Here is a 24,116-nt window from a genome sequence, read left to right as displayed (position 1 = left end):
AAGGCACGGGGTAGAGGTATGGAATGGTTCTCTTTGAATTAAGAATCCTAGGCTTTTTGCTCTAGTGGGGGGTAGTACCTAGCGGTGAGGGTAAGAAAAAGTCAGTTAAAGGGGTCATTGGGGTAGGTGAAAAGATGGAGGGGATTGGGGGACGCTCAGGCAAAGAGCCTGGTATTAGGTCTCCTGGAGCAACTGCAGAGAAGTCAGGAGATGAAGTGAATGATGAGTCAGTCACAGAAGCTGTAGAAACCAAGGGGATCACAGAGGGAGGAGCATCTTCCAGGGCCTCTGGAACAACAGCCAGTTCACCTCAGCAGTTATGTTGTTACACACCTCACAGAAGGGATCTGGACATAATAGTTGATGAAAATGGATGATATCATGATGCCAGCCTAGAGGGCTGTGGGAGACAGGAGTTACAAAGCTGCAGCCAGGACCTGAGGAAACATATGTGACCCTGGCAGGTCTGGCAAAGGTAGCCCCCACTTACCAATATCCCCAAGACTTTCAAATTCTAACTCTGAGAATTTTCCATCCCATGTCAATCCCAGGCTTCCCTGAGGCCCTAGAAATACATAGACTCTGCTTAAAAGAGGGGTACAGGAAAGAAGGTAATGTTTACTCTCCTTTACACAAGAAAGCACCTTTCTTGCCTCCTCTACTTCTCCCTGGCAAGTTCTCCACCCTGGGAAACCAAGAGAATGGTGAAGATAGAAGCGAGAGATCTTAGACTGAATATAGTGTCTGTTAAAAATATCCTTGGTAGATTGGACTTGGAAAGCTCCAAGAATTAGGACACAAGGTCACATGATCAATGATAATAATAAGACTTGCACTATTTGATCATTCACAATGGGCTTTTGTATGTATTATCTATCCCATGTGTTACTGAAAACCACCCTATGTGAAACATAGGTCAACGGTTACCTCAAAGATAAAGTTGAGTATCCATGATGCCACAGGTCTTTCACAAAGTCTCAGAACTTCAGAAGTTCTGACTCTTAACGTCTCACATGGCCACATATTGGATAGCACCCATTGCCCAGATCCATCACTGCTTTATTCTCAGTCATGGTCATAGCAGGGAATCTGAGGAGGGTTTTGCCCTCTGACAGTGTTTTCATGAGCCTCTCCTCTGACGCCTCTGTTTTCTGAGAGGGAATGTGTCTAGCAGCTGGCATCCTCAGAGTTCATGGACTGGTCCCTCATGGAAAGGACAGGAAGGGCCAGCCTTGGAGAGCTCAGGTAGAATAGGCAGAACCTTACCTTTCAGAGTCCCACCTTTCCTCCTCTTGGCTCTGCCCCGATGCTAGAACGAAAAGAAAAGAATGAGGGGTGGGGACTCATGTCTCACTTTTCTCTCAGAAATGGAGATATTCTTTATCCAAGAATACCAGAACTTTATTTTAATTTATAGAATTTTGTGTTCCTTGCTTTTCTCAATTTTTAAGGTGATAAAATATTTTCCATATTTACTTTGAAAAACAAAGGAGGATTTTATTTGGGAGGTCCACACTTGGTATTCTCACTCAGAAGTTCTTTGTTCAATGAGGACATACAAACTGAAGCCTGAGAGTCACATCTGTGCTCCCTTAGGTAGACCCTGTATCCTAGGATATAGCTCAGACCCCAGTCTCTTCTCAGAGGCTCAGCACTGTTCTCCTGATCAGCCCAACGTGAAGACAGGCTTAATTGAGTGATGCTTGACATGGGAATGTGACTCATGATCAAGACCTGGGAAAATTTTTTTTTTCTTACACAGACCTCATACTCTCCAAATAACCCAATCCAGAACTGTAGAATAATTATGTTTGGGCTTTTACCCAAGGCCCACCACCATACTGAAATCGACTATGAGTTTCAAGTAGAAACTTTAGTGCTTCCTTAATTCTTCACCCTATCAGATCTCTTTTCCTAGAGGAGTTAATATCTATTCTTTCCTTAGACTTTCCATTTTAGGTGTTTCTCTGACCCTACCAAACTCATTTAGAAATGTGGGAAGAGGAACAGGATAATAGTCATTCTCTGAAGGGCAACTTCTGGTTCCAGATCTAACATTTAAAAAGCCTGGGAGTCATCACTTCAGTCTGTGAAAGAAACAAAATGCTGAACAGACTAAAAACCAATGACATTTCTTGGAACCATAGTGGCAAACCACTACCTCAAATCTTCTGAGAGTGTCAGTGCAAAAAATCATACCTAAGATTCACTTACCTGAAACAGAAGGCACTGGAGGCTCAACAGTGCTCCACTGGTAGGAACACTTAAACAGACACTTTGACAAATTGCTCTAGGATGCATATGGGCTAGCATGAGAGTGAGAAACTCCTGGGATCCCAATCTAATGGGGGACCCCCATTTATTTATGGGTTGTATTACCAGGAATCCAACCTAGTTCTCACAATATAGCTACCAAAAAAAAAAAAAAAAAATGCTCAAGTTTCTGTCAGGTGAATGTAGCATTGGAGAGAAAAGAGAAAGGTAACCCATTTTGAAAACATTGTGAAATATTCCCAGAGTGTTTTCCATAACACAAACCTACTCAATGGGAAAAGCCTACCAGAGCGTTATGCCCCATGGGAGAAGGTAAATTATCCAACTACAGCAGCCCCCTCTAGGCTTCCTTTCTCATCGATAGAGTGGAACAACAACAACAACAAAAAAAAAACCTTTAAACACTAGTGAACATCATAATCCAGGGACATAATCCCATTAAAAGATGAATGATTAATCATATCCCCTCCCCTGACACCTTGTTACAGTATTGATGGCTCTGGTGTAGGAACAGGATCATTGCTAAACAGAGCTGCAAGGTATAGTTTCTATTTAGGGAAAGTTAGGGAAACCTAAAGACACTAGGGGAGACAAAAACAAGGACACTAGAGGAAACTGCAGCCTCTGATATGCATAGCTACTGTAAATATTGAACCCACCCCAACACCTGACCAGATTAACATAAGATTTCACATTAAAGATCTGTTTATTTCAGTTCTGATTACCTAATACATCATGTTTGGCTTTCAAAGAAACCTTACAAGGCATGCTAAAGGCAAGAAAAAGCGAACTGGTAAGACAAACCAAGCATCAGGTGCATATTCAAATATGACAAATTTCAGAATTCTCGTATGTGGAATCTAAAATAACCACAATTATTATGTTAAGGGCTCTAATGGAAAAAGGTAGACAACTTACAAAAACAGAAAAGGTAGACAACATCCATAAACATACAAAAACAGTCAAGAGAGTGAAATTCCCTGAAAGAATCAAAAGGAAACTTTAGAAAACAAAAGCAGTATGACAAATGAACAGTGCCTTTGATTGACTTATCTGTAGGTTCCATACAGTAAGGAAAGAATATATGAGTTTGCATATATGACAGTAGAAACTTTCTAAACTGAAATACAAAGAGAAAGAGAATTTTATTAGTGCTAATCTAGAATATCCAATCTAGATAAATCTAGAATATCCAAGAACTGTGTTTCAAATTGTATAATAGATATGTAATTTGAATGCCAGAAGAAGACAGAACAGAAAAAATGTTTGAAGTAATAATGGCCAAGGATTTCCCAAGATTAATAACAAGTTAGTGATATATTTTGGAAGTTGAGTGTACACCAAGCAGAGAAATACTAAAAAGTCTATACCTGGACAAATCATATTCAAATTGTAGGAAAACGAAAGATAAATTTTTGAAAGAATCCAGGGGGAAATAAAAACCCTACCTCTAGAGGAAAAAAACATACAAATTACGACATATTATCATAAACCATGAAATGAAGAAATTGGGGTGAAATGTTTAGTGTTGAAAGAAAAAAACATCAATCCAAAATTTTATATCTAGTGATATTATCCTGCAAATGTTAAAAAAAAAAAAAAAAAACAGACAAATAAGAATAGGGAATTCATCAGCAACAGACCTGCCCTGTATAAATGTTAAAAGAAGTTCTTTGAGGAGAAGGAAAATAATTCAGATCTACATAAAGGAAATGAAGGGAAGGAATAAATGATGATCAAATAAAACTTTGATTTATCTTATTCTCAATTGACCTAATAATAATAATAATGTGTTGGGTGATTTTAGTATATGGATAAGTAAAATGAATGGCATCAATGCTACAAGGGACAGGAGGAATTGGACACTCCTGCACTATGAAGTGGTATAACATTATATGTAAGTGGACTTAGAGTAGTTGTAAAAACAAACAAACAAAACAAACACTAGGACAACCACTAAAAGATTTTTAAACAGAATAATTGAAAGACTAACAAAAGTAAGAAAATACAATTATATATAATACTTGTTTAAAACAAGAAAAAGCAGAAATAGGGGGAAGGATAGGTATAATGAATAGCAAACAGTACAGATAAGATAGAGATATTAATCCTACTATACCTAAAATACACCTGGGACACCTGTGTGGCTCAGTAGGTTAAGTGGCTGCTTTCAGCTCAGGTCATGATCCCAGGGTCCTAGAACTGAACCCCACATGGGGCTCCCTGGTCAGTGGAGAACTTGCTTTTCCCTCTCTGTCTGCTGCTCTGCCTACTTGTGCTGTCTCTCTCTCTCTGTCAAATAAATAAATAAAATCTTAAAAAAATAATAAAATCACTAAATGGAAGAGGTCTAAATTCACTCATTAAAAGAGGAGACTGTCAGAGCACATTAAAAAAAAACAAGAACTAATTTTATGTTGCCTATAAAATATTCACTTTAAATATAAAGATACAGATAGATTAAAAACAAAGAAACAGAAAAAAATGAACCATGCTAACACTAACGAAAAGAAAATAAGAGTAACTCTATTATTTTGGACAAAGCAAACTTCACAACAGGAAAATTATCAGGGGTAAAGAAAAGCATTATATAACAACAAAGAGGTCAGTTATCCAAGAAGACAGAACACTCCCTAACAGGTACACATGTAACAATATAGTGTCAAAATATATGAGGCAAAAACTAGTATAATTGCAAGGAAAAAAAAAATGGATGAATCCACTGTTATTGTTGGAGATCTCAGCAGCACTCTCTCAGAAATGGGCAGATTCAGCAGGCAGAAAACCAATAAAGATATTGTTAACCCAAACAACATCATCAATCAACTTGCTGTAATTGACATTTATAGAATACCTCATCCAACCACAGAATACACATATTTCTCAAGCTCACATGGAATGTTCACTAAGATGGACCATATTTAGGACCACAAAACACACCTTAACAAATATAAAATAGAAATCACACACATGGCAATTCACAGACCTGTACCTCTGGAGCTAATAATGCATTATATGTTTATATAAAAATTTTTTAAAAATTTTAAAAAAACCACACACAGTATGTTTTCAGACCATAGTAGATTTAAACTAGAAATCAACTACAGAAAGATAGCTGGAAATCCCAACATGCTTAGATTAGATTAAATGACACACTACTAATACACAGGCCAAGAAAGGAGACTCAAAAGAAAAAAAAATATTTTAAACCAAATGAAAATTAAAATACTACTAAAGGGGCACTTAGGTGGCTCAATCGATTAAGCATTTGGCTCTTGGTCTCAGCTCAGGTCTTGATCTCAGGGCCATGAGTTCAAGCCTTGTCTTGGGTTCTACACTGAGCATAGAGACTCATAAAATAAAATAAAATAAAATAGAAAAAAAAATAAATACTTAAAATTTGTAAGATTCAGCAAAAGCATCATTTGGAAGTTGTTTTCAACTCATCTATTTGAAAAGAAAGATTTAGTATCTCTGAGGGGCTTTACTTACCTGATTGACATCTCTGTTTCCAAAGTACTGGTAAACATGGTTTCCTCTTTTGGTAGCACAGCACCAGAAGAAGGAGCCCCACCTGACCCAGGAAGGCAGGGATGGGAAGACGGAGCAAATGTAATTGGAGTTCAGCCATGGTGCAGTAAGGCTTCTCAGACAAAGATGATTCACATCATTGCAAATGCACTCCTGCCTCAGGCAGCTGGGCATGGAGAATCCGTGTGCTAGACTAGAGTTCCAGGCCCACATCACAGGGCTTTAGTTCAGACACCAAAGGTTCCTCAGTGCTGGGGAGGGGACAGCACAGGAGAGAGAAACTCACATGTAACCCTTCCCCCACTATCCAGCCCAGCAGATGTGTCCATCCTTCCTGGCCTGTTAGATGCCTCCAGCCTACCTTCCTGCTCCACCTAGTCACATATCATATATTTACCTTAGTGAAATGTTCTCAGTCCCCTGTTACCCTGATATTACCTGAGACCCTTCTCACTGCTTGGTGATCTCACTTTGGACCTCAATTCATCTCTGAAGGTTTGCTCTACCCCGGGATTTACATTCTCAAGATCTACTCTGCCTTCAGCTGCAGCTCTTCCTCATGCATTTTAACCTGTATGAAGCCAGAAATAGACTCAACAGCAACCCCTACCCATAGCTCCTCAAAAGTATTCAAAAGGTTCACTGAAAAGCATGAGAAAGCAGAATAGCCTGTACCAAGGAACAGAAGCATGACAAAGAGGGAGACAAGGGCACGACACACCCATGGAACTGAGGCAAAGAACTTAACAACTTTTAGTAATTCTTTCATTTCCCCAAATTGCTCTTAGGCTATTCACACCCTAGAGGTTCTCTTCCACACGTATAGTGTCTCTCCCTGCTGCTCCCTCTTCCCTCTCTGTCAAGTCCCCTTTCTCCCCCCAACATTTTTAAAGATTCCTTTATTTTACAGAGCAAGTGTGCTGCATCACAGCAGACCAAACTCACCTTGATTTAGGAAGTGGGGTCCTCTAGCATAATGTCTAATGAGCACAACTATAACTATACCTAGCAATATCTTTTGGTTTTTTGAATGTCACCTATGTTCATTTATTCCATGAAACTGTTTTTCCCACGTAGCTTCTACCTTTTCATCAAAATACCTTATTGTCTTCGCTACCAATGTTAAATAATAATGTTATCTTTGTTGATGGTTATATGTATTTATTTCTTCTCCCCACACTACCTGGTCATTTAATAGTTGGAACCCATATGGCTTCATTATTTAGATTATGAACTATTGAAATTAAGCCATGTATCATTTCCTTATTTGACTTGCATACATTCCCTCGCTGATCAATCAGTCTTGGCCCTAGACACCCAATCCTTTCCCTCCCATATGCAGAGAGTTTGCCAGTAATGACAGCCTTCTTTTCCTATCTTAACCTGCGTCCACAGCTTCACCATTGTCCCTCCCAAAGGAAAGTACACTTCTAACCCACCCAACTTCACATACCCTCCCTTGACTGGAGGACGTATGTCTATTAAGAAAAATCCCTCCACATATCTTTGAATTTCTGGAATTGTTTTTAAATAGGCCCCTAGGATTCACAACTATAAAAATATCCTTTAAAATCTGAGCAAGATAAGCTCCACCAAAAAAAATTTCCAGGTGAGAAGGGGTTATAAATATGGCACATCGAATTGATTTTTCAAACCTGGCCTTGTTCTAAAAGAGGCTGAGAAACTGATCCCAATTAAAGGAAACTAAAGATACACAGCAACTGGATGTAGTGTGTGATTCTAGACTAAATCCTGTAAGGAGGTTTACACACACAGATACACACACACACACACACACAGGACATTACTTGATAAGTTGATAAAAATGGAATTTGAGTGGGAGATTAGTTAAAAGTTTAAGATCGATGTGAAATTTGCCAAAGGAGATTACGGGGCTATCAGAAAATATTCTTTTTAATAAGAAATACACTATGAAATAAATATTCAGGGAGAAAGTATGTGATGCATGAAATGTATTCTCAAATATTCAAGAGTGTATGCATAATTTTCATATGCATATATGTGTTTTCCTATATGTAGAGAAGGTGAAGGAGAAAAGGAGAGAGAGATTGTAAACAGGTCAAAATCTTAATAGGTACATCTGGATAAAGGGTATATGGCTTTACCATCTATGGCTTTACCACCTATGCAACTTTTCCACAACTTTATTTTTAAATACATTTTAAAAATGAATTTAACCCAACCTTTGAGATTTCTGGATTTGATTCCAGAAGCTACTGCCTCCACCATACCCCGACCCCAGATGTGTGCAATGCTAACTTTAAAACAGTTGTCTCAGGTTCTGTCCAATGCAAGAAACCTGGGATCCTCTTTGCACATTTGAAACATGCTAACATTTCAACAGAGTTTTACAAAACTGGCAAAGACCACCCCCTTGGGAAAAAACAAAAAAAAAAAAGATTTTAGAAGTTACATGCTATACAAAACAAACAACAAAGAACAATAGTTCAACATGGTTACCAACATGGAACCCCTAATTCTTTTTTCTCTAGTGCCACCAGGTTGCATGTCTCCTGGGTTTTGCAGTGTGAATTGATTTGCCAGCACTTCGTTTGCTCTGCTAGTCTGTTACCACTCCTCCACCAGATTTCCATCTTCCAAAAATGTGTTGACCACTTTTGTCCTTTATGCTCCCCTTCTTGTCATCCTTAAGGATTAGTTTTTAAATCCTTTACTGAAATATAGTTCCCATACCATACAATTTACACATTTAACATGTATAATTCCTTGATTTTCAGCATAGGCATCACCACAGTCAATTTTAAAACGTTGTCATGACTTAAGAGAAACAAATCTGCAACCTTTTGCTATCATTCTCCTCCCCCCTCCTTCCTCCAACTCTAAGATGTACTACTTTCTGCTTCTAGATTTCCCTATTCTGAACATCGCATGTGAATGGAATCATATGTGGTCATTAGTGACTGGCTTCTTTCATTTAACATGTATTCAAGGTCATCCCTGTTTTGACATGCATTGATCTTTTTTATTCCAAAAAATATTAAATCATAGGGATATGTTATATTTTATTTACCCTTTCTCAGTTGACAGAGGTTTGAATTGTTTCATCTTTTGACCTCATAAATAAGATAGCTATGAACATTTGTTTACAAGTTTTTGTGTAGACCTATGTTTTCATTTCTCCTGAATATATACCAAGAAGTAGAACTGCTGGGTCCTATGTGCACCCTATGTCTAACATTTTGAGCAACTGCCACACTGTGTTCTAAAATAGCTGTACCATTTTTCATTCCCACCAACATGGTGTGGGTGTTCTAATTTCTTCACATTCCCACCAACATTTCTATTCATTTTGATTTCAGTCATCCTTGTGGGTTTGAAGTTTTGGTAAATATTGATTTTGATTTGCATTTTCCTGATGATTAATGACATTGAGGAGTTTTCATCTAACCTTTTACTTTTAATGCCATTTTGGAAAGAGGGGAGTGTTTGATCTACTTCATTTAAGGTGAAACACAGTAGTTTATTTGGAAAATAACAGGACATATTTTTCTTCTAAATATTTGAAAACACATAGTGTCAAGTCCTTCACAACATATACAGTGTTCTTCTATACTTTTTGCATATTACAGTTACTCAGTGATTAAGGGACAGTGAAATTCTGCCCTGAATTTGCTCCGTAAGATTTCTTGTGTGGGGTTGAGGAATTCACTCAAATGGCTCCTCAGGGTTGACTATAAGCAGAGCAGAACTGATTGCCAAAGCCTCTAAAGCCCAGTGCCTTTTTGTCAGCAATGCTGTGTACACCTGTTGTGAATAAGTGTGTTCCACAGGTGATGAATATCAAAGAAATGTGAGAGCTTTGACGTGGACACATAGCATATGTCTCAGAGATGGATGGCAAGGTTTAAAAGGGCGTTTGCACTTTAATCAGTGTATGGCACTGGGAAGTTATATTGTTCTATGTGCTCTTGGACATCTTTAAACATTTCTGTAGTAAAAATCATTAAAAAAAAAAAAAGATGTTGGGTGCCTCATAAGGACAGGGTGTAGGGGTCAGAAGAAGACCTGGCAAGGGTAGATCCGTCCATCAAGACTAGAAGTTAACTCTCTCTCAATAAAGACATTTCAGAAAAGTGTATTTCCTTTGAGATTGGGAAGGAATCCTCTTTCCATATAATAGGAAGGAAGAGGAAAAGAAGAATGGGGATAATTTTTTGGAAGGATTAAGTTTGTTTTTTGTTTTGTTTTGTGAGAGGCTCAATCACTTCTTTCTTGCTCCTCTGTGAACTGTGGTCCAGTACATCTGCTGGGCAAGTGAAGATGGCCTAAGTTTGAGGAAAATAAAGGAAATTTGAAATAGATCTGAGACACCACCCTGGGTGTCTCAGTCGGTTAAGAATCTGTCTTCAGTTTAGGTGATGACCCTCGTGTCCTGGGATTGAGTCCTGCTCCCTGCTTAGCAGGAAACCTGCTTTTCCCTCTACCTCTGTCACTTCCTCTGATTGTGCTCCTGCTCTCTGTCAATTAAAATTTAACATAAAATAAATTAGATCTGAGAACACTAAGGAGAGAATGTACTAAGGAAATAGTGACCTAACTCCATTTATTTTGTCCACATTAGTAGATCTTGGTTAAGTATTTGTGGAATGAATGAATGATTTCCAGGTAGTGCTGGGGCTGAATTTCATGTGGCATCAGTAGACTCAGTTTTTAGTAGATTCAGTTTTGACATGAGAGATTTAATCCAACAATAATCAGTTACATACAGAAAGGCATTTCCAAAAAGGCAGAGAGATTAGATTTTTCCAGAGAGGAAGAACTGAAGGGAATTAAATGGGGTCCACTTTTACTGGAGCCTGTTTTTTTGTTTGTTTGTTTTTTGTTTTGTTTTGTTTTGTTTTAAAGAATGGCTGATGCATTATTACATGAGTGTCAGGTATACAACTTGATACTGTGCTGTGCTCACCACAACTGCAGCTACCACATGTCACCAGATAACGCTGTTACAGTACCATGGACTCTATTTCCTATGCTGGACACCCGACAACCCATCAGTGAGGAAAGGAAGAACAAGGCCTTGCTGGATAGGCAAGAAGTGGAAAGTGGATGATGTGGAGTAGAAAAATTAACAGGGACATATAAGCTGGAAGGACAGGGGCATGAGGCAAAGGGACAGAATGTAAGACTATAGTATTCCCGATTGCAGAAGTATTGCCAGTAATAAGCTCTATGGGTGGCGTGAAGTGCTCTGGATTGGCCATAATGGACCCTAAAATGAGATTATGTAGGAACCGGCAGGCTGGGTTATTGGCTGGTCTGTCCGCATAGATGTCAGAGCCGCCTATACCTCCTCCTCACATCTTAAGTTCCATTCCCAGGGCCCCTTCCCACCTAGTGTCCCCCTCAGGGCCTCCACAGCATGAAATCTGCATTCTTTCTGTGACCGCAACATTCAAATAGTATAGGGTAAATGATAACCTGGACACGAAGCTACAAGTGTGGTAGTGAGAGAGGTCATGGACACCTGTTTTTTTGTTTTAGCCCTGAGCAGTCCTGAGACTATCCAGAAGACTACTCAGGTGTTCTCTAGCACACTCACCCCATTTTGAGTCCCAGTCTGAGGTGGAGTTGCCTTCTCTCCAGAGCCCTATTTTAAGTGTGGGAATGTGTGCCATCTTGGCCCCGCTCCAAAAAAAAGCATTCCATGGAGTTCCATGATAGACCCCCAAACATGTGTATCCTGGTACACAGTCTAGAACTCACCTCTGGTTCATAATTTGCACGTCTTCTGGGGAAGAGCTACCATGACTCCACTAAGGCCATGAATATTGAAGGTGGCATACCACCATTCTAGCCATAGTAAAGGCCGTATCTTATTGTCATCGAGTGTGGATGGAAGGCAGGCACCAAGATCACCTTCCCCCAAAGGGGATGCCATGCCTGACAGCCTGCAGGTATTGCTTGCATACTCAGAGAACAGAACCATGCCTTTTTGGTATAAGGCATCGGTAGTCTGTGCCAGATTCCAGTCTGCCTCAAAGTGGTGGTGCCTGGATCAGACTGAGGAAGGAGGGGAGTGGGACAAGGTCCTGAGAAGGGGACGATTAGACATAAACTTTTGTTCTACCAGCAAGGTCCCTCTTTCACCTTTTCATTTCTTCAAAGGTGTCTTATCCTGGAAGGTGGTAGCTGCCTAGTCAACATTCAACACTAACAGCTAAGTGATGCTTTTGTTCTGGAAAAAACATCCTCAGCCCAGCAGCCTGAAGAAACACCCAGGGAAGGGAAGCACTTCCACTGGAAACCTCAATGTCAAGTTTAACGTGACTCACAGGGCAGATTCTTTAGCATCACCTAGGGTATTCTCTGATGCTACCCCAACCAGACCAAGATCAACCCGAATAACACCCCGCCCCCCGAAAACACTCCCATTCAGAGGTTACCCACCTGTGGAATCCTCTGATCACTGACTTCTAAATGATTAAGCTACTGTAAAACACTAACAGTGAAGAAACAACAATGGCTTAATTATTTTCTGAAAACTATACCTGTCTTTGATCTTCCTCATATATAGAAGACTTGCTGTAAAAGGTGTAAAACATTCAATGAGGGGAGAGGAGTGAGCTACTATACATTTTTAGTAAGGCTAAGCCATGGGACAGGAGAGAGAAGCCATCTCCTCAAACTTCATCAGAGAGGGAATGGGCTTTTGGGGGCTTCATCAGAGAGGGAATGGGCTTTTGGCTGCCATACTTAGTTTTCAGAACATCCTCTGCAAACTGATGGTTTGCAAACTGATTAGAGGGTGATTGCCTCAGAATTCCCTGTTCTTCCTTCCCCAAAGTTAAGAAATATGATACATATTTCTCAAGAACTCCATGAGATTGGTCACCTTTTAGAAGACAAAGGAAGCAATCAGTAACAGCTAAACTGAGTTCCCCAAAACCCATGCTCCCAAGATAGTACACAGAACAGACATCACTTTATTAGAGAAATATTTATTCCTCACAAGGGATTATTTTGGGGTAGGAAATGCCCCCCAAAACCCTCTCACTGGAATTCTGGAGAAGTTTTCTATCTAAATAGTAGACACACATCTCTGCACAGAGTGACTTTAGGAGTCATGAGAGTGGCGGGAGGCCACTGGGCAGCTTGATGCCCGCAGGCAGCGTTTGGGTGGGGCGCAGGCTCCCTGAGGAGCATGGAGAGGGGATACATCTGATGCAGTAGCTGCTTCTTGAATGCCAAAACTTTCCAGGACTGTCTATCCTTGTTTCTGAGCTGTTACTTTCAGTAAGACCTTGGCCAGCAAAGACAGCTTCTTGCTGGCAGGACCTGGTATTTGTCTCCTTACGGGAGGGAACCCCATAGTTGAAAGGATACCCCAGGACAGGCTGTGCCTGGGCCTGCAATTGTGCTTTCTGCTGAGTTTTCCCAAACTTGGTTGGGGAGGGAATGGGCTGCTGAGGGCAGGTGCTGCCTATTGCATGCCGACGCCCCATTTCTCCTCTTGGAACTTCCCAACAGCTGTCATGATTTTCTGAGCTTTGGGCGTCCCAGTAAAGGCAGCTCTACCTTTAAGCAGGCCTCTGCTTTCCACAGATGATAGGGGAATGGGCTTCTCCTGGGAGTTTTCTTGCCTTTTACATTTTATCCCAGGAGGAAGCCATTGCAAAAAATCCTTCATTTTTTTACTGAAAAGGCTTTCAGAAGGAGGCTGACCCTTCTGTGAAAGGCTTTTAGGAGGAAGCTGACTCTTCTGTGATAGGGTCTGGGAGGGCTGGCTTCCCAGCTTTACTTTCAATATCGCGTCCTGAGTAGGGAACCTCTTTTTCAATGCCACATCTCCAGTAGGGAAACTGTTCTCCGTTAGGATGTTCCCAGTCTTGCATCCCCTCCACCAACCTCTTGTGCCTTTGAGCCCAGAGGTCTAATGGTCTTTGCAGCTGGTGGGGGATTCTTATTCTTGCACTTCCTTAAGACATGCTTAGGGACCCAGGGCTCCTGCTGTTGTTCCATAGTAATTCCTCTGTCCTCTGGATGGACATGCAACACCTGGGAAGCTCTCATTGTCCCCACTGGAGACACCCTGGGCATGAGTCAGTGAGGCCCTCTAAGTCAAATAATCTGAGGCAGGGGGCAGGCCAGTGCATTGGGCTTGGGCCTGGCTATGCTCCCTGTTCTCCATCGTAAGCTTGAACTCATTCAAGGGTTGTTCTTTGAGATTCAATGATTTAGGATCTTGCGGAATTGCTATGTTTGGTGGGATGGTGGTTTTGACTTGATCCTTATTCCACTTTATAATTTGGGAGCTAACTGGCTTGTTGGTTGTCAAGATGCTAGGTTGTGATGGGTGTGTATGAAATTCCTTGGTCCTGAATATCTCCCTGGACTCTGAGGGCACAACAGAACAGGTTCTGTTGTGCCCTCCTCTCCTACCCCTCCTCTCCTAATACTGAAATTTGCACTCTTACTCTGGCTCATGTCTGAACCCACTTTGCCTTGTAGGCAGCCTTGGGGGCCATCTGTTGCCTATGGTGTCATGTCTGACAGGTGTAAGAGGCTGGCTGCCATACTTAGTTTTCAGAACATCCTCTGCAAACTGATGGTTTGCAAACTGATTAGAGGGTGATTGCCTCAGAATTCCCTGTTCTTCCTTCCCCAAAGTTAAGGTGGCAGGGAGAGGATGATCCGGGATGGGGGCTGAATTTGCTGTTCCTGCTTTGTCTCCATGGAGAGATTTCAAGCTTCCATCAAGGGAGTTGAAGCTCCCAGGTTTACAATTTGCCCCAGAAATCACGTAGGTTGAGGAGGAAAGGCTAGAATGGAATGTGGACTCTTTCAATTAAAAGAACTCTATGATTTCAAGGACCCTAGGGCGAAGTCCCCAAGTCACCCTCTTATTAAACCTTTTAATATGGTCTTCCAGCTTCTGTTCTGCACTAGGTTCAACAAAGGGAAGCTCCTGGAAGGAATTCAGGGAGTAGTCCTCAACCTCTGATGGTGGCAAACTTCTCTGCTTCAGTCTGGGATTTCTCAGAAAGAAGTGATATCTGCTTGATAGTATGCCCTGACTTATGCACAGTCCCAGGCAACTGACCCTCATTGATTTCCTCAAACTTTCTGTGTAAATGTATCTTCAGGGCATTTTCAAGTTGTCTCTGACTCATAGTCTCCACAGACACCATGGGGTTTTTCACTGATGGGCTCCTACGTTCTTTCTCAGAATCATACCCCATTTCATTATCTGAAGAGCTAACTGGGTCACTCAACAGATAATCTTTTGGGCCATTCTCAGGGTTGTGTCCCTGATCCTTCTTCAGGTCATCATTGTCCTTCTCCAGATTTTTGTCCTCCTCCAAATCATTGTTATCTTTCTCCAGGTCATCTTTGACTTCACCAGGTCACTGTCTTCTAGCTGAAGCATTTCTGGGTCCTCCACAAACACACTTTTAGAGACACTCAATTTGATCTCTTGATCTCACTCTTATTAGAGATCCCTGAGCGTCCACGATGGTGCTGAGACTCAGGTAGCTGTGGAAGAGTACTCAGACCTCTCATCAGTGCGAGAGACTCATAGATCCTGCAGGGCAGGCCCCACCGGTGTTGGATGAGCCTCTTTTGAAGGTGACTAGTTTTTTCTGAATCTCGTCACTGAGAGGAAACTGTGCATGACGGATTGAGAAAGCAGCATGGGCATGGGAGTCCCAGGGCTTGGCAGAATGGTTAGGAGCTGAAGGACAATAATCCTCTTGGGAACTTTGGACAATAGTGGGTAAACCCCACACATGTTCCTGCACCTTGTGCAACATGTTCCATTCCAGATGTTCCATTTCTGTTGACGTGAGACTCTCAGAATCATTTTGAGGTCTGTGAAAACACACTCCACAGATCTTGATGTCGGGTAGAGGACCAGATGGCATGATTGGGAGTGAGGATTGAAGGTGGGCCTGGGGCTGGACATGAGGGATGGGTTGGGGCTGGGTTTGAGGCAGGAGTTGAGGCAGGTTCTCAGGCAAGGATGGAGGAAGTGGATGGGGAACTACTGGGGATTCCTGCTCTGTGAAGGCATTCGAGATTTTATCTGAGGCATCAGTAGCAGGGAAGAAGAACTCACTATGCAGAGTTTGGAGACCCCAGAAGAGCTAGATGGGGGTTTGCTATAAATGGCCCTCCTCCAAGGTTGTAGGATATGGGCGCTGCTGATGCATATGCAGCTCCTTAGGTTGGCCTTTGCTGCTCTATAAAGGAAGGGAGGATGCCAAATCATGCTTATTAGCAATGTTTGCTTTGGAAAAGAGCCCTTTGTTTCCTTCTACCTGAGGAAGTCACACCTCTTTTGAACTTGTTTCTCTAGAAGTGCCAGGGCATCAGGGCTGAGAAGTGAGAGGTTACCAGGCTCTAAAAGGTTGGCTGCAGGGTTTCCCCTGGAAGAAGCCTCTGAAGAATGGAGGGCCATAAACTCTTGATGGAAATCACGTGGAGCCAGGCTTGAAGGGAAGAAGTCTTTGGCATGAGTTTGCCACCGAAGGAGGTCTACAATTGACAAGCTGGAGGGGTCAATTCCTGTGATTGTTGAGACATAAGTAGACAACCCACCAGAGCTCTCTGGGGGTGAGCTCTCTGGAACAGGCTTCCTTGAGATGGAAATCGGTTTAGACTGAGTCACAGATAAATTGCAGTCTGGCGGTGGTGATGCATATCGAGTTGGTGGTGCGTCATAATGAGCAAAGGTCTCAGTGGGATCCACCCTCTGAGACAACTCCGGTAAGGGGCTTACATCCTGGGAAAGGGTAGGGTCTGGAGAGAAGATGGTATTTAGGACAGTCTCTGGACACTACAGTCCACTGAATGGGCATGATGGAGTGGGACAGGAGGAAAGGCAGGTGGCTGGGGTGGGAAATGGTGCCTTGGGAATTTGGAATCCAAGGGAGGAACGGGCTCTTGTGGCAAAGAATCACCGGGTGATGAGGGTGGAAAAAAATCAGTGACAGGGATTACTGGGTTAGGTGAGAAGTTGGAGCCAGGTGGTGGGGAAGGCTCAGGCAGCGAAGTTGGTATTAGCTCTCCTGGAGGGACTGCTGAGAAGTCAGGGGATAAAGTGAACGATGAAGAAGTCACAGGAGCCATGGAAGCCAAGGGAGTAGAATCTTCCAGGGCCTGTAGAAACAGCAGCCAATTGATCTTAGCAGTTGTGCTATTACATACCTCACAGGAGGGGTTCTGGACATAATGGTTGACGAAAGTGGATGGTATCATGATGCCGGCTGAGGGGGCTGCAGGAGACAGGAGGTACAAAACTGCAGCCAGGACGAGAACAAGGGGAAGAGGCCATGCAGGCCTGACAAGGGAGGCGCCATCTGAAGCCTGATGCCCCTTCACAATGCCCCACCTTTATGACTTCACAGTGTACTCAGTAGCCTTCACCCCAATATCTGCTCCCATGGCAACCCCCTCCCATGGCTATGACAGACTGCAGTGAATCCTGCAATTGCATAAAATGTGCTCTAACAGGATCGAGGGGGAAAACTGGTCACCTTCTTAAAATAGAGATCAGCTTCCGGTTCTCCTTCACTTCCCGTTGGTACCATCTGTTGTCTGAGGAAATAGGAGTTATATAGTGAAAGTAGAAACACAGGTATTGATACAGGAGTCCCCATATGGGACATCCTTGGGATGTTGGGACACTGAAAGCCCTAATAATCAATAGATAAGGGCAAATAGCCAATGATGTGAAGCTGGTTAGTAATCTTCATGTATAAAGTACTTTCATGTAAATTATCTATGTGATGATCATACCACCTCCCTGAAGGAGGTAGGTCAGGGAAGACTCCTGAGTATCCATGATGTCACAGAGCTTTCACAAAGTCAGGAGACAGAAGTTCTGACTCTTGAAATCTCACACAGCCACCCACTGAGAAGCACCCATTGTCCAGATCCATCACTGCTTCATACTCAGTAATGGTCAGAGCAGGGAATCTGAGAAGGGTTTTGCACTCTGGCTGCATTTCCATGAGCCTCTCCTCTGAGGCCTCTGTTTTCTGAGAGGGAATGTATCTAGAGGCTTGCATCCTCAGAGATCATGGACTGGGCCCTCATGGAGAGGACAGCAAGGATCAGCCTTGGAGAGCTCAGGTGGAATAGACAGAACCTTACCTTCCAGAGTCCCACCTTTCCTCCTCCTCTTGGCTCTGCCCTGACGCTAGAAGAAAAGTGAAAAGAATGAGGGGGGTTGGGACCCATGTCTTACTCTTTTCTTGGAAATGGAAACATTCTTTATCCAAGAATTCTAGGACTTTAATAGAACATTGTGTTCCTTGCTTTTTTTCAGTTTTTAAGGTGATAAAATGTTGTCAATATTTACTTCTTTGAAAAACTCAGGGGACGACTTTGTCTGGGAGGTCCACACTTGGTATTCCCAGTCAGAAGTCCTTTGTTCAATGAGGACATAGAAAATGAAGCCCAACAGTCACATCTGTGCTGCCTCAGGTAGGACCCTGTATCCTAGGTCATAGCTCAGACCCCACTGTCTTCTCAGAGGCTTAGCAGTGTTCTCCTGATCAGCTCAGCATGAAGGAAGGCTTGATCGAGTGATGATGGACATGGGAATGTGACTCGATATGATCGAGTGCTGGGAAACTTTGTTCTCTTACACAGACCTCATCTTCTCAAAATCACCCAATCCAAGACTACAGATTCCCTGTGTTTGGGATTTTATCCAACCACCACCACCACACCCAGATAGACTGTAGTTTCAAGTAGAAACCTTAGTCCTTTCTTAATCATTACCCCTGCCAGGCCTCTTTTCCTAGAGGAGTGAATGTCTGTTCTCTTAACTTCCCATTTTAGGTGCTTCTCTGACTCTACCAAACTCCTGTTAAAACCTGGGATTAGGGTGCTGGATGGCTCAGTTGTTTAAGTGTCTGCTTTGGGCTCAGGTCAGGATTCCAGGGTCTTGGGATCTAGCCCCACATTGCACTCCCTGCTTAGCTCTCCCTGTTGCCCCACCCCCCACCTCTCCTCACTTGCTTTCTCCTAAATAAAATCTTAAAAATAGATTAATTTGGTATTAGAAATGTAAACCATAATAATCTATTTTGAGTCTCCCCCACACACATACACACACAGGATTTCTTACCTTTTGGGTAGTTTTGGTTTTCCAAGTTGGAAATGGAATCCCCACCAGGTAGCACAGGAACAGAAGGAGCAATCCCAACCCACACAGGAAGGTGAAGTTGGGATCAATCTCCAAGCACGTTGAGCCAAAGCTCAGACATGGTTTAGTATCGCTATTCAGAAATGAGAGAACATTCCAATGTTTGATCTCCATTGTCTGAAACACAAGACAGCCTATACTGTGCAAACCCTGAATATATATCTTCCCCAGGCTTACATCACAGAGCAGGGTCACAAAGAGTTTCTGAGGGTGAGGGAGGGGACAATTGAACAAGGTGTGTCAACAGCCCCTCCCCCACCCACTAGCTCAGAAGACCCTTCCTCCCCTCCTAGGTCTTTCAGGTCTGCCATCCTATTTTCCTACTCCTTTTCATCATTTATGAAACATATGAAATTTTCTGTTTGTTCCATTTATAATTCATATATTACCTGGGTCCCCCTTTACTGTTTGAAACCTTGACTTGGGCCTTACCAGGTCTGTGCCTTGAAAGTCTGCAAGACTACCTGGAATTTTTGCTTGTACCCTGACATTTACACTCAGGATCACATAGGTTCTCAGATCCAGCTTTCATATAGAATATGTTTGCCTGGGACAGCTGGGTGGCTCAGTCGGATAAGTAACCACCCTCAGGTTATGATCTGAGGGTTCTGGGATCAAGCTCCACATCGGGCTTCTTGCTCCACGGGGAGCCTGCTTCCCCCACTCTGTCTGCCTGCAGCTCCCCTGATTGTGTGCTCTCTGTCAAATAAATAAAACCTTTAAAAGAAAATGTGTTTGCCTTACATGAACCTTAAAGTTCTTTCACACTTACTTAGTTTTGTACATGTTGCACAGCACATTTCAGTTTTTGTTTCATTCAGCCTTTAGTATCTTCCGTCAGAGAGGCTGACTCAAACTCAATAATGCATTATTCAATAATCCCAAAACTATAATCAATATAAAATAAATGTAAATAATTAAACCTTCAAATGATCTTGGGGGTAACTCTGTAGCACTCGTATTCCTAAAGTTAGTGAAGTTAAAGTGCATAAAAGGTTTGAAGACAAGCCAACACACACGCACACACACACACACACCCTTTGACAAAACAATCCAGTATATTTCATATTGAAGAATAAACTGTTTTCTTCTTTCATTTCAGTCTTTCATAATATTTTGACCCCAGTTCTTCTTACTCTACCTAAAGTACTGTGTTCTGTACATCAATACCCTAATAGGTGTACAAGTCCCTTCTCAGTGAGTTGCAGCCCTATAACAAATGCCATAGACTGGGTGGTTTAAATGACACACATATATTTTTCATAGTTCTGGAGGATGGGAATTCCAAAATCAAGGCACAGCAGACTCAGTGCCTGTTGAGACCTACCTCCTGGTTCATAGGCAGGTGCATCTTCTCCCTACAATCTGATGTGGCAGAAAAAGTGTGTGAGAGGTTTCTGGGGTCTCTTTTCTAAGGATACAAAACTCATTTATGAGGGCCTCATGACCTAATCACCTCCCAAAGTCCCCATCTCCTAATACCATCACATTGGGATTAGGGTTTCAACATATGAATTTGGGGAGGAGCTCAAACATAGAGCTCATAAACTCCACAAAGCCCGGGATAGGTTTCAGGCTGCTAAATAAGCTACTAATCCCCTCCTCTGGTGGCAGGGTGGGACCCAGGAGTGTCACAGACTTCCTGTAGAATGTAGTCTTGAAGAGCCTCACCTGATTGCCCTTGTGGGCCTTGTATATCATTTCCTAGGAGCGCCTTGCCAGGAAAAGTGGTTGAGAAGCTCCACCCTATATTATCATCCCCATGTATGTTTGAAAATCAACTACCTATGACAGTTTTTGCAGGTTCCTTTTTGTCAAGTTTAAATAATCCCAGTATTTCCCTCCACTCTTCCTCCTTCTTTTCTAAACTCTTTTATCTTCATGACAGTTGTCCACTGAATTGCCTCCTAACTTCTCATGTCTTTCTTAAACTGGGATGCCCTTTATTTGACACCCGTTGCCTAGCATTATTAACTTGGTCATCTGTGAAAGGGTAGGACAGCCTTCACCCTGACCCAGAAGAGTCTCCTTTCAGTTCTGCAGGAACAGGTCACCTGCCTGGAAGATCAGACCTGCCCAGAGGCACCACTTCTTCCTCATCCTGACATACAGTCTCAGCCACATTTTCATTTAATCAATAATTACTTTTGGAAGCCAAGAGACACAAACACCTGTTAAGTCCTGGTCTCTGTCCTTAAGGACCTCATGGTGCTGTTCTAGGGAAAAGCCCTGTACAGGCTGAGAGTTACACAAGGACACAGGACAGGTATCCTGCCATATTTGTGAATTGCCAGGTGATCTCTGGAACAAAGGAAGTGACAGGTACCGTGGGTCACAAATGCTCACACACACCATGCTCCTTAGAAAGGTAACTCTGCATGTCTAATCTCTATAATTATCTGATACAAATTAATAACTTTGAGAAGATAATCGAAGAATGGCTTTTCTCTTTTAAAAGAGCATATGTTGGCTAGATATCCTTACATACATTTTTGTGCCTTGAATTAAAACTTTTCTCAGAACCTGGTAGAAGTTCCTTCAAAATTTAAAGGAACAAGACCCGAAAGGTATATATGTATAATCTCACCAAAAATAACCTCCACTGAGGTTCATTAGAGGAGGTTCACAGCACTCTCCTCCTACACCAACAGCAAGTGTAAATGATTTGCTACTTTCTCAAGAAGTTTACTGGGAGCAACCTCACAATCACCCCATGATGTAAGCAGCTCAGGTATTACTGTGTCTCTATTATGAAAGAACAAAACTGAAGCTCAGAGAGGGTAAGTGACTTCTTTAGATCACTCAGCTGTAACTTGTAGAGCACTGACGGTGAAATCCCCAATGTTCTCGACACCTCTATTTTAAATAATTGATATCCTAAAAAGCCATCTTAGTCCTAAAATTAAAGCAGCTGTGTGGCAGCATTGTCTATTCAATGCTGGCAAGTTTGTGATAAAAGAAACATTCTTTTTATTGTTCTATCACCCCTTTAGGTACGTTTTCCTTTTCACTCTTGGCACCAATGTCTTGATAGTTTTTCTCCACTGCCCTCTGAAAACCAGCTTTCAAGAACCATATTATGTATGACTCTCAGTAAGGTGTAAGTAACAAAAGCTTAAAATGTCATCCTTCACAGGAATACATCTCACACAGTTTACAGACATCTAACCCTTAAGCCTTATACTAAAGCCTTCACATGAACATCTCAGGCAGCCATCCGGAGATGGCAGAGATGGCTTTTGGTAGAGCGAGATGTTCTCACAACCCAGGACATCTTCCAAGCTGACCTGGGTCACCACGTAAGTCTGGTCCTGGATTTTATACTACACTTGGTTGTATTGTCTCCAAGGAGGAATATTTCACAAAAGCTCTAGTAAGATAATAGGCTTCTATTTGAAGAAATTCCATAGAGATAAGAGTATATTCTCATATGCCTTCAATTTTCTAAGGACAGTCCTCCATGCTCTCTCATTCCCATCCTCCTCACTGTCCCTGGGATAAGCCACATGAGGACAGCTGTTTTCAGGATAACAAAAGGCCTGAAGAACACATTCTGGGGCAAAATCCTTTTAAACTGTATTGAAGACAGTAGCTAGCTCTAAGATGTCTCTCATTCATTCACACACCGAACTCACTGAACTCTACTATGTAGTATTTCTAGTAGAAATAACAAGGTATTGCCTCAGCCCCTGAGCAGATCATAGTTTAGTGAGACCTGCAAACAACTATAATGAAGTGAAGTGATGTGAACTATAAAGGAAGTAGGAATAAGAACACAATGAAAACACAGATAAAGGAGTCTTCTGCCAGGAAGGAGAAGAGAGAAGGGTTAGGGAAAATTTTATAGTTGGTGCCAACTGAGATGAGCCTTGTGAGGTATTCAGGACTTCCTCCTCTCCCTCTTCTCCCTCCTCATCCTCCTCTTCTTCTTTGTGTAGACTTTATGTTTTAGAGCAGTTTAGATTCACAGCAAAACTAAGCAGAAAGTCCAGAGTTCCCATATGTCCCTTTAAGGGCCTGCCCCTCCCAGAGGAACTTACTTGTAAACCCCGGATATAGGGGCGGGCCAGGCCAGATGGAGACATCCAATCAGTGGGGTGTGCATATATTTACTGAAGTGAGTTGAAATCCCATTGGCCACCTGTGTGTGAGCCGTGCTCAACCACCTCTATAAAGGTTAGTCTGTGAGGCTGGGTGGGGAAAGTAATAGAAGGAGTTAGAGCCATCAGGGAGAGCCGTTAGAGCCATTAGTTGGGAGAGCCCATAAGATAGCCATCAGAATAGCCGCGGTAGTGATAGTTGTTGGGAACCATGCTGCCCCTACCACCGGGGAGTGGCCTTGCCACCACCGAGCCATGGCCCTGCTGCGAGCAGCCTCGCTGCCAGAACCACAGCCCCACCAGGAGCGGCCTCACTGCCCGGAACCATGGCAACACCGAGAGGGGCCTCACTGCCCCAAGCCGCTGCCTCGCCAGAGCGATGTCATTCTGGGGAGCAGCCTCGTGGCGTGCAGCCTCATCGGCGTGCAGCCTCGTCATCGAGCGGCCTCGTCCAGATCGGCCTCATCTTGGGAACGGCCTCGTCGAAGAGCAGCCTTGTCCAGAGTGGTGGCCTTCTCTGGGGAGCAGCCTTGTCAGAGTGGCGTCATGGGGAGCAGAGTCTGTGTCATCGGGGTTATCGTCCTCATTGTCATCACTGTCGTCACCTCTTCATCGTCAGGAGCGGCCTCCTCCGGGGAGTGGCCTCGCTGGGGAGCGGCCTCCTCCGGGGAGCGGCCTCGCTGGGGAGTGGCCTTGCTGGAGCAGCGTTATCGTCCTCATCGTCATCATCTCTTCATCGTTGGGAGTGGTGTCCTCGTTGTCGTCCCCTCTTCTTAAGAGATGGCCCCGACCGGTCGGTTTGAATTTCGATGCTTGGCGTGAAATAAAGCTTTGTTTGACTTTCAATTTGTGTCAGTCTCATTCCTTTGATCATGGACCCTAACATTGCTCTGCCTCCCTACCGTACACACAACCTCCCCCACTCTCAATATCCAGAACCAGCAGGGGGCATTTACTACAACCAATGGACCTACAATGATACAGCATTCTCACTCAAAGTTATAGTTTACATT

At 42.8% G+C, this 24,116-nt stretch overlaps 1 pseudogene; it reads right to left on the bottom strand.

The window, feature by feature from the left end:
- Window positions 1-12,861: 12,861 nt before the first annotated feature.
- Window positions 12,862-23,088, bottom strand: LOC116862782 (annotated as a pseudogene).
- Window positions 23,089-24,116: the final 1,028 nt, after the last annotated feature.

This window comes from Lontra canadensis, unplaced genomic scaffold (assembly GCF_010015895.1).
Source record: "Lontra canadensis isolate GAN:19392208 unplaced genomic scaffold, GSC_riverotter_1.0 scaffold325, whole genome shotgun sequence".
Taxonomy (NCBI): Eukaryota; Metazoa; Chordata; class Mammalia; order Carnivora; family Mustelidae; genus Lontra; species Lontra canadensis.
The sequence above is the reverse complement of the archived record's forward strand: the minus strand, read 5'-3'. Positions and strand labels throughout refer to the sequence as shown.